Consider the following 11,727-nt stretch of genomic DNA (forward strand, 5'->3'; position numbering starts at 1 on the left):
TTTCTCTTCTTTTACTATCTTTCAATAAACCCTTTAAAACCTAATCTCGTTTTATCAGTGATTTTAGTCAGTTTCCCCCAAAACAGATTAGGACCCACATTTAGAATTTTAAATTACACAGAGTGAAGTAAGCAGGAGCAGCAAAACAATCAATCAATCAATATTTAAGTGCCTACTGTGCTAAGCATGGGACAACATACACATGACTGCAAGAGTATAAATAGAAAGAATAGCAAATTGAATGTTGTTTAATTATAATTGTGGGCAGCTAGGTGGTACAGTGGATAAAGCACCTGGATTCAGGAGGACCCGAGTTCAAATCTGGCCTCAGACACTTGACACTTACTAGCTGTGTGACCCTGGGCAAGTCACTTAACCCTCATTGCCCTCCCCCCCGCCAATATATATATATATATATATAATTGTCAGCTTCTTTGCAAAGTTGTTCCTTCCCTTTAGGGACCAAGAATAGAATCCTGTGTGTCCTCTCTCTAAGCTGGAAGCCAGAAGGACAAAGATTGGAGTGCTGAGCCTAGAGTCAGGAAGACCTGAATTCAAATCTAGCTTCCTAAGACCCTGGGCAAGGTACTTAACCTCTGTGGGACTCAGTGTGCTCAACTATAAAATGGGGATAATCAATAGCACCTTCTTCCTAGGGTTGTTGTGAGGATCTAATGAGATATTTGTAAAGTATTTAACACAGTACCTGGCACACAGTAGGTGTTCAATAAATGATTTTTTTTTTTGCTTCCTTGTCCCAAGCTCCTTTTTAAATTAGTTATTTTATTTTAAATTTGTGGAATAAAACAAGCATTCCCATAACATAGTATAATAAAAAAAAAGATGATTATGTATGAAATGGAAAATCTATTATCTATAACTTGCTATTCAGGAAGACAGGGAGCATCAGTAATCATTCTTCACCAGTGAGGAGAACTATGGAAAGAGAGCTGGTTGATATAAAGATCAAGCTTATTGCAGGAGAAGAGTTAAGAAAATGTATCTCCTTCACTTCTTTGTAGAGGTTGAAGATGATGAGTGTGAAAGATCGCATGTTTTCAGACGTAGTTGACATGCTGGTTGGTTCTGCTGAACTTTTTGAACTCTTTTTATTTTACTCCTTGTCTAAAGAGAAGGCTCTCTGCATAAGGAAATAAGGGACAAATTTGGAAATGAAGGTGATGCAAAAATAAGATTTTAAAAAAATGTATGTATTGAGTTGAAGGGCAAGGGGTACTTGGAGAAATATTAATTGCTCATGGGTAGGCAGAACCAATATAATAAAAGTGACAATGTTGCCTAAACTAATTTATTTGTTCAACACCATCCCAATTAAATTACCAATTTTTTTTACTGAATTAGAAAAAATTGTAACAAAATTCATTTGGAAGAGCAAAAAGTCAAGAATATCAAAGGAAATAATGAAAAAAAATGTAAAGGAAAGATGTTTAGTGGTACCAAATCTTAAACTATATTAAAAGATAGTAATTGGGGGCAGCTAGGTGGCACAGTGGATAAAGCACCGGCCCTGAATTCAGAAGGGCCTGAGTTCAAATCCAGCCTCAGACGCTTGACACTTACTAGATGTGTGATCCTGGGCAAGTCACTTAACCCCAATTGCCCTGCCCCCCCCCCAAAAAAGATGGTAATTATCAAAACTATCTGGTACTGGCTAAGAAATAGATAGGTAGATCAACTGAACAGAGTAGACATAGAATTTACAGCAACAAATAAATGTAATAACTTGATATTTGACAGGTGTAAAGACTTAAGATTTGGGGATAAGAATTCATTATTTGATAAAAATTGTTGGGAAAACTGGAAAGCCGTATGGCAAAAGCTGGGCATAGGCAAATATCTTAAACCATTTACCAAGATAAGGTTCAAAAAGGGAATTCTGCTCTTTCTTACTTAGGTATATACAGTTATAGTCTATATTACAAAGTCAAGACTTTGAAATCTATCTTTCATAAGCAGAACTAGCCTAAGGCAATGACATGGAGACATATCTTCCCATCTCCTTTTCACCTACCTCTATCTTGTTTCCACAAGGTCTCTTTCTCTGAAAGGGGTTGTAAGTTAACCCATATTAACTTGAAGTACTACGCTTTCCACTTTTCTTTTACGAGGATCTCAGACTGAAAAGGAATCTTAGCCCTAAGTTGGCATATTTCACCCCCAAAAAGTAGTAAGCAAAGTAAAAGCAGTTGTTGGGAGGACAGGGCTATGACTTGGCCCTGCCCCATCTTACCTTCCCTATTATTGTAGAGGGCAATGTCATCTTCCCAGTCCCTTAGACTCACAACCGAGGAGTCATCCTGGATTCTTGGACTCCTCACTATATTGTCCTTCCCCCCACCTCATATCCTAGCTGTTGTGAAGGCCTTGCAACATTGCTTGAATATGCCCTCTTCTCTCCTCTGACACTGCCCCTTACCAATGTAGTTACTGCATACCCTCATCACCTCACACCTGGATTATTCCTATAGCCTGCTGATGGGTCTGCCTTCCTCAAGTCTCTCCCCACTCTAACCCATCCTCCATCCAGTCACTAAAGTGATTTTCCTAAAGGGCAGGTCAAATCACCCTACTCAATAAATTCCTGTGGTAGGGCAGCTAGGTGGGGCAGTGGATAGAGCACTAGCCCTGAAGTTAGGAGGACCTGAGTTCAAATATCACCTCAGACACTTACTAGATGTGTGACCCTGGGCAAGTCACTTAACCCCAGTTTCCTTAAAACATCCGGAGCCATCACCAGTCATCCTGATGTATATCTTGCCACTAGACCCAGATGGCTCTGGAGGAGAGAGTGAGGTTGGTGACCATGCACAGGCATCCCTCACTTAAATCCAATTCACTGCAAGTCATGACATCACCATGATGTCATGGTCCTCTTCACGAATGAAGGACAAACAACGACAAATTCTGTGGCTCCCCAATGCCTCCGGGATCAAATATGAAATCCTCTGCTTTATGTTCAAAGTCTTTTATCACCCACCTCCCTCCTTCCTCCCCAGTCCCTCCACACTTGCTGATCCAGGGACACTGGCCTCTGGGTTGTTCCAGCACCAAGTCACTTCGTATCTGACCTCCACTTATTTTCTCTGACTGTCCCCCATGAGTGGAATGCTGTCCCCTCTCACCTCCCCCTTCTGGCTTCCCTGGCTTCTTTTTTTTTGTGAGGCAGTTGGGGTTAAGTGACTTGCCCAGGGTCACACAGCTAGTAAGTGTTAAGTGTCTGAGGTCGGATTTGAACTCAGGTCCTCCTGAATCCAGGGCCAGTGCTCTACCCACTGCGCCACCTCACTTTGACTCTTGCCCACTGTCTTGGTCAGTCTACCCTTTTTAGGTTTCTTTTTCATTGACAAATCACACAAATATTTTATTTCCTCCAATTAGATTAACCACCGGTTTATAAGCAGAGTTGGAAAAGTAAACTAAAAATTCTCCAATCCTAGAGTTCCTGTAGGAAGATATTAGTGGGGGTTGCTAAAATGGCCCATGGAGGAGATAGAAGGTCTTTTGTCCATATGGTGGCACTGATTAGGTCTGTTCAAAGAAAATCAGTTTAGAATAGGAAAGAGTCAAACTGAGTTTCAACTCTCCCAGAAGAATCATTGTAACATTGAGGGATCTCAGTATCTCCTCCAAGACAAATCCTTGATGAGCCCCATCATCTCTTTTATATCCATTCATATCATATGAAAGAACTCTGGAAATTTCCACGTGTTTATCCAAAAAGAAAAAATCGTGGAGTAGAGATATTGATTTGCCACTTTGAAACAAAGGACATTCTTCCCCGGGTTGAGCAGAGGGATGGTCAGAAGATCCTCTGAAGACAAAGTCTATGGCTAATCCCAAAGTTTGGGCTATGCAAGAAAATCAATGAGGAAGGTTTAAGTGATGTTCAATGCAGGATGGGCCTCTGTGTTGGATTTTTTTAGGACCAGGGAAAACAACAGCACCCAAAATAGCAAATAAAGCTTATCAACAGAAATGGGTTAAAAGTTGCTAATTTGGCCAGAAACTTGAGGTTATCCTCCCTTTCCTTCTCCAATCCTCCCCCCTCTAAGAAGTGTTGGTTTGGCTATGAGCAACTGTTCTGCAGGTCTGGCTTGTGCAAGGAAGCATCCCACACATTGTATCATCAAAGCCATTTCCCCATTTCCTCACTCACCCTGAATTACACTTGAGAATGGCATCATCATTGTCATTTCATTCAAATACTTGGTTTGGTTAGACTGCGCATACATTTGACCTAGCTAGAGGTCAGCAGGAACATAAGGGAACCATCCAAGTGAAAGTCAGTTCCGATCAGCTCCTTGGTTTCAAAAGAAGTAGACTGGAGCAGTTAGGTGGTGTAATGGATAGAGCACCGGCCCTGGAGTCAAGAGTACCTGAGTTTAAATCTGGCCTCAGACACTTGACAATAGCTGTGTGACCATGGGCAAGTCACTTAACCCCAATTGCCTCACTAAAAAAAAAAAAAAAAGTAGACTGTGCATTCTGACTACAAAAGGACCTTTGTTTACCTTCCAATTAGTTGCTCTTCAGTACCTCTGGTTAGAAGGATTCCAGGTCCCTTTGACTTCTTACTCCTTTTCTCCCCATCTCATTTTTCTCCAAATTCCCTCAAGTTCAGGGTTAGTGATGATGGAAACTGGGACTGACCTCCTGAAAGTAGCAGGTCTAACCATGTGGTACCTTCAAGATAATTAGTGTTTGTGACCAACCATGATTCCAGAGGACTGATGAGGAATCATGACAGGGTTGAAAGGAAAATTCTTCATTTGGGTTTTTCACCCTGATTAACTCATTAACTTTTTTTTGTGTGTGAGGCAATTAGGGTTAAGTGACTTGCCCAGGGTCACACAGCTATTGTCAAGTATCTGAGGCCGAATTTAAACTCAGGTCCTCCTCACTCCAGGGCCTGTGCTCTATTCACTGTACCATCTAGTCGCCCCCTCATTAACTTATAAAACTCAGGACAGAGAGAATTAAAAGGAATTTATTATAAACATGTCAAGACAGCCACACATTGATGGACTGATCACTGGTGATCAACAATGATTTCAATGTGGGAACAGTTTTCTAGGTAACTTTAAGACAATCCAGATAGGTCCACATCAGCAAAAGAGGTTGGGCCCTTGCGTCTCAGTTCCTCCTCAAGGTAACAAAAATATGACAGTGTGCAGGTAGGGGTACATGACAAAGTCCATGATACAAAAAGCTACAAAATTGGTGTCTCCTTCTCCACCAGAGCCTCCCCCCAACACTGACTGATGATAAGTAGGGCTGGGAACAATGGGATACTGAGTCAACACAACTTTCAATGACACAATAAAACATACATTTTTCGACACGACCACTATGTGGATTAATTTTTTTCTTTTTTTCTATGCTCATGTCACAAGGGTTTTATTTTTCATCTTCTTTGGGGGGGGGGGGTTGCAAAGGGTAGGGTATATAGGGAGGGAAAGTGAATTAACAGAGTTGCCTAAAATAAGAAAGAAAAGAGAGTCATCGACAAACATAAAAAACATAGAGAGGAAAAGAGAAAGAAGTCCAGAAGGAAACACAGACAAACTGGAAAGTTTTGAAAGTAACATGTTGGATTTATTATGTTTTTGAAAAGAAAAGCAATTGTTTGTAACAGAGATTCATGTTTTCATGTACAATCCTTTTCCCCTTCTCCTTTGTAAAGAAGGAGTAGGATACCATACTCGTTAGAGAGCTAGCCTAAAAGCCCAGGAGATCTGGGTTTCAATCCTGCCTTGCCTGTGTGACCCTGGGCAAGTTATATAACCTCTCAGTGCTCTATGTGACTCTCTAAGATATAAGTTGCAGAGAAGATACTGAACTGCATTGTCAGAGGGTATTTCCTCACCTGGGAATTCCCTATCCCAATGGAATCAGAGCCTATTGCTATCCCTACCTTGCATATGAAAATGGTCGTTTTATTTTGTGTTTTAAATTCAGAATAAAAAATAAATTTTTAAAGGAAAGATAATCAGTGCTTTATATTTTGGGGGTGAGAGGTCAAGAGGAAGTGCTATTGGGGAAGAGAGAAGGAGATAAGAGGCAGAAGATAAATTTGTGGAGGCAAGAGATCTTTTGTTTAGAATCCAGGTTTAAAAGTCCTTAAAAAGCCAAGAGGGGAATCCCAGTCACTTTGCATGAACCTAGTTCCTCCTGGGAGGAACAGTAATTAGCTTAGAGCAGCTTCAAGGCATTTGGAAGTCCCCTCTTGTCCCCATTCAAAGGGAGATGCTTAATTTAGTGGTTCCAAAGACATAACCACAAACATGCTGAATCAGTCCCTTAGGGACCTCCTGTCTGCCAGCAAGGAATGGGACTCTTGGAGGTATCATTACCAGGAAGCCTTCACTACTTCACTGGCTGATAGTTCAAGGGAGTATGACCCTAAGGTTTTACAGAAACTGCATAAGCATGCTCAGACGTTGGTCAGTTGACCACATGCATGTCTGGGCTGTAAGGGTAAGGGGCTGTTAGTCTTCTTATCAAAAGGAGTCCATGTAAATACCACAGAATCAAAAGACTGGGAGGGACTGAAAAGTCACCCAGTCCAACCTGCACTTCACTGATAATCCCCAACAAAGGTCAGACTACAAAACAGAAGCATTGTGTTTGAGACAATGTTAACTATATACTTAATATTTGCCCAAATCATTTAAAAGCATTATCTGCTTTCATATTCCCTCTCATAATGGCTACTGTATTTTTAAGAAGGAATAGAATTCTAAGAAGAGAAAATTTATCATCTGAAGAGAAATAACTGTCATGGTGAGAGACTGTGTGCGAAAGAAAGAAATAAAAGAACTTCTTTCCTGAGAGACTGAATTAACTTAAGGAGAATGTCTGAAGAGACATTTTCATAGACCATGTTTAATTCTTATTGTTTGATAAAGAATTATGAAGACAATTCCTGAGAGACTTAAATTACCATTAGAGTTTAGGGTGAGTCAATAATAATATTGATGACTTTTTTTCCCCATGTCCCTTTCTTCTGATTTTGAAGAATAAAATATGACTCTTGTTGTTAACTTTCCTCATTGTGATGCATTGTAAATTATTTTGCCTTTGTTTTATTATTTGCTACTGTCATAAACTACTTGAGTAATTATATTGATGTTGTTAAAGTCTATTGATACTAGAGAAGAACAAAAGCTTATTTCAGGCAGATCCAAGATGGTGGGAGTAGCAAGAAGAAATACGATGAACTCCTCCAAAAAACTCATCTCAACACATCTAGAAAATACACCAGACCAAACCCTTACTGGGAAAATGATAGAAGAAAAATCACAGTGAGTCATTTTTCCAGCCCAAATCAGTACAGGAAGACAGACAGAAAGAGACCTGTGGACACTGGGGACAGGATGTGGCCACAAGTACACCACGTGGAGCATTTCAGCATGGGGAGAAGCTATGTACCAGTACAAGAGAAGGTCCTAGAGTCATAATATTAGCGATTCAATAATATTAGTGATTCAAGTCCCAATAATGGTGGGGCTTGAATTTATCTATGATTCAACTGACCAACTGGTAGTTCTGGAGCTCACTCCCCAGTTCTGAGTCCAGTTTTGAGGAGGACACCTGAACTGAATGGTGGAATTCCAGGGAGAAAAGCAGTTGCAGACCCTAGGTGCATACTGATAGAGGAGCAACTTCAGAAGCTCTGAGGGATGGACACCTATCAATTATCTTTTACACCACTTCTGATGTGTGGTTCTTGGTTGAGCATATGCCATAGCCCATTTATGCCCAAACATGAGCCTCTCTGTTTCCCACTGGATAAAAGGCAACTTTACTTCTTCAGAGACTTTGGTATTTTTTACTTTGAACCATATATTGTCACCAATAGATTATTGGCTTTAAAAATATGGGGCTTTTGGAGCAGCTAGGTGGTGCAGTGGATAAAGCAGTGGCCTTGGATTCAGGAGGACCTGAGTTCAAATCTGGCCTCAGACACTTGACACTAGCTGTGTGACCCTGGGCAAGTCACTTAACCCACATTGCCCCACAAAAAAAAAACCCAGAAGGGAATGACATATGAACCTGGTTCTGGCTGTACTCTGAAGTGCCGAGGGCTGCATGCAGCTATAGCCTGCATATCTGGCACCTCTGCTCTAGAGGACCTAGTGCCATTTAAATTGCCAGTTATTAATGGCCCTTATCTTGAGGACTTGAGAAGCCCAGCATGGGTCACTCTAGAGGAGAAAAAGGACCAAAACAGCAGGGTGGCAAAACAAAGGAAACCCAGGACAACGTACTAACCACCAAACCACTGCCTAGCCCTGGTCTCACACACACACGAGGATCAGAATAGGGAGAAAAAGGAAGACTGGTCATCTCCAATGGATCTGGTCCATGCTGTGGGTGATAGCAAGTCTTTGTAGCTCCCCGTGGGTCACCCATTGAATAGAGCAGTAATGATGAGCAGGAACAGCAGCACCAAGGGTGGTGGGGCCACAGTGAAGGTGATGACACATCTGGCAGAGTCAATGGTCGACATCATGGGTCAGGATCATTAGTAGAAAGGTAGCTAAGGGGCCAGCACCATCTTGTAGGCTGCCTGTCTCAGTACCAGGGTCAATACTGAGAATCAGTGTTCCACTACCCAACCCACTCAGTTTTCTCCATCCTACCAGCCAGATCTCCCCATCCCTGAGAAACTGATGGCAGGAGAGGGGGGAAGGGAGAATCAAACACCTCTTTGGAGACCTTTGCTGAGGGACTGTCCTCTTTCTTCTGCAGAGGCTGGATAGATGGTTTCAGCTCCCCCTCTCACTACAAAGCAAACCTTTGGTCTTCCAATCCTCCACTGGGAAGGAGTTGCCCAGTGACCCCTGGGTACTGTATTGGCAGCAATATGGAGGTTCCCCATCAGATCTAGATTGAAGTAAGCAAAGAGCTATACAGGACCCTCTTTTGTTCCTACCCTTGCCATTGTCTACTCCACTGGGGTTTAGTCACTACCCACTTGACAGCTGCTGGGCTCATTGTCAATGGGACCCACACTCCTTCTTGCTCCTGCTGGGACCAAATGCCATTCCCTACCCCATGCCCGTGCTGAGTGCTGCCCTCCTTGTCTGGGGCACCCTCTGTGGTAAGACTTGAATTCTGCTACGGGTACTATTACCCCTGAAGCAAAGCAACAGCTCTACTCCATATCCCTGTACTGCGTCGAATGGTACCACCATTTCTGACACTGCTGGTACCTGGCACTGCCTCACTCTGGTTGGGCTAAGAACTGCTGTAGGACCTTCTGCTCCCTTTTCTGGGATTTGAGCTGTGGACAACTCTGCAGGGGCCCTTCACTCACTGCTTATTGGAAGCTCCAGAGAAAAAGAGAGTTCGAGTTTACAGGAAGGAGGGAGGAAGCTATTTCTCCATTTAAATTATTTAAAAAGATGCAGCCTTGGGGTAGCTAGGTGGCACAGTGGATAAAGCACTGGCCCTGGATTCAGGAGGACCTGAGTTCAAATCTGACCTCAGACACTTAACACTTACTAGCTGTGTGACCCTGGGCAAGTCACTTAAGCCCCATTGCCTCATCAAAAAAATAAAAGATGTGTGTCTCATTCTCCATCTTGAGTCTATCACCTCTATCAGGAGATGGGTAGGTAGCATGCTTCCTCATTAATCCTTTGGGAATGTGAATGGTGAGTGCATTTATCAGAGTTCTCAAGTCTGTGTGCTTAGCATTACAATGTCATTGTTGCACAAATTGTTCTCCTGGTTCTGTTCACTTCACTTTTTACCAGTTCATACAACTCTTCCCAGGTTGCTATGAAAATATCTGTTTCTTTCATCATTTCTTGTGGCACATTACATATTTATACAAGAATTTGTTCAACTATTACCCAATGAATGGGTACCTCCTTGGGTCCTAGTTCTTCGCTACTACAAAAAGAGCTGCTCTAAATATTTTTGCATGTATAGCTCCTTTCCCCCTTTCTTTGATTTCCTTTGGATATAGGCCTAGTAATGCTGGGTAAAAAGTTATGCATATTTTAATGACTTTGGGGGCATAATTCCAAATTGCCCTACCAATTCATGGTTCCACCAATAGTGTATAATTTTTTTCTTTTATTAGAAATTTTTTTCATTTTTCCCCAAAGTTTTTATCTAAAAACAAACAAACAAAAAAGAGAAAACCAGAAAAAAAATCACCAGAAACTTAGAAACCAAGAATCTGGGGAAGGAGGAAATTGGATCAAAGGTTGTCCTCCTTACGGCCTCCCCCTCCTCCCCCCTCCCCCCCCCCCCTCTGCCTAGGACAGAACACAGGATGGGAAAGGCTTCTCTGCTCTCCCAGTGTCCTCCGAGATCCTAGGGAAGAGGCAGGGGGAAATCTCCCCCATCTTGGGAGACCCTGTCCTGCTGATGGTGGCAATAGGAATAGCAGGGGATAAACTCACAGCGGTCCAAAGGATGTTGAGGCTGGGGAGAGGAGTAAAGGATGGGGGTGGAGGGGACTTGGGTGGGGGTCACAGGAAGTAGTCAGCCACCAGCTTCTTGGAAGGGGTGCCCCGGGTTTCCTGAGGTGCAGCTTCAAAGATGATGAAGTCTTTCTGGGGGTGCTCATCCAGCTCCAAGATGGCTGCCACATTTCTGCAGTGGTTGCAGTAGTTGGGTGCTGACCACACGGTGAGCACAGTTTCATCGAAGTGCCACTTGTAGCCTTCCATCACCAGCTAGCTGGTGAACCGGCATATCATGTCAATATCATTGGCTGCATTGAACTGGGCCACCACGTGACTGCCAAAGAGGTAGCCAGCTCCTCCGGGACTCACACCCCAGCCCGTCGTGTCTTCAGGGTCAGACCAGAGCAAGTCACACATGGGCCCGTCATGAGGCACCTCCTGCTTCTGGTCAATGTCCGGATCTGGTCCAGGGTCTGGATAGAGGGAGAGAGGCTCCCATTCACGCAGATCTTGCCGTCGATGATGGCGGCCAGGCTGGGGTAGTCAAAGATCTCAGGGCAGTAGCGCAGTACAGTCACTGGGCTGTCCTTTCGCAGACACTCGTCATGGAAGCCGTAGACCTGGGTGATCTGCCGGCTCCCAGGGTTCCCCCCAATCAGAGTGATGCGGTCAGGATACCACCGGACCTTGAGGTCAAGCAGCTGCAGTCTCTGTCCACAAAGTCCCCCATGAAGAGGTAGTTGGTCTCAGGGACATCGCCACCCACTCTGAACAGCTACTTGAGATCATAGAATTGTCCATGGATGTCCCCACATACCGTGATGGGGAAGTCCACCCTCTGTACATTGCTCTCCTCCAGCGAGATCTCTCTGGCCTTGGCGCACAGTGCCTTGACCTCGCTCTCCTTGAGCTCTCAGAGGCGCAGCTGCTCGATCTGCCGGCCCAGGTAACTGATCTCAGCCATGGTCCTCCCGTCTCCCGCACGGGGGTGGGGAACGCACCCAGGGGTCCGAGCCCCTCCCTACTCCGCCCGCCCGCACGGGTGTCTCCGACGCGGCGGCTCCGGGACCCCACTCTCGAGCCGCGGGATCTGGGTTCCACCTTTGAGCCTCCATCCGCTCCCGGTCGCCACCGCTGCCGCTACCCAAGTAGTGTATTATTGTGCCCATTTTCCCAAAGCCTTTTCAAATTTGTAATTTACTCTTTTTGTCACCTCTGCCAAACCAATAGGCATGAAATGGAACCTCAGAGTTGTTAATTTGTGTTTCTTCAATAATTA

The 11,727-nt window shown here is 43.8% G+C and overlaps 1 pseudogene; it reads right to left on the reverse strand.

Moving 5' to 3' along the window:
• Window positions 1-10,511: 10,511 nt before the first annotated feature.
• Window positions 10,512-11,412, reverse strand: LOC122732718 (annotated as a pseudogene).
• Window positions 11,413-11,727: the final 315 nt, after the last annotated feature.

Source organism: Dromiciops gliroides, chromosome 6 (assembly GCF_019393635.1).
Source record: "Dromiciops gliroides isolate mDroGli1 chromosome 6, mDroGli1.pri, whole genome shotgun sequence".
Taxonomy (NCBI): Eukaryota; Metazoa; Chordata; class Mammalia; order Microbiotheria; family Microbiotheriidae; genus Dromiciops; species Dromiciops gliroides.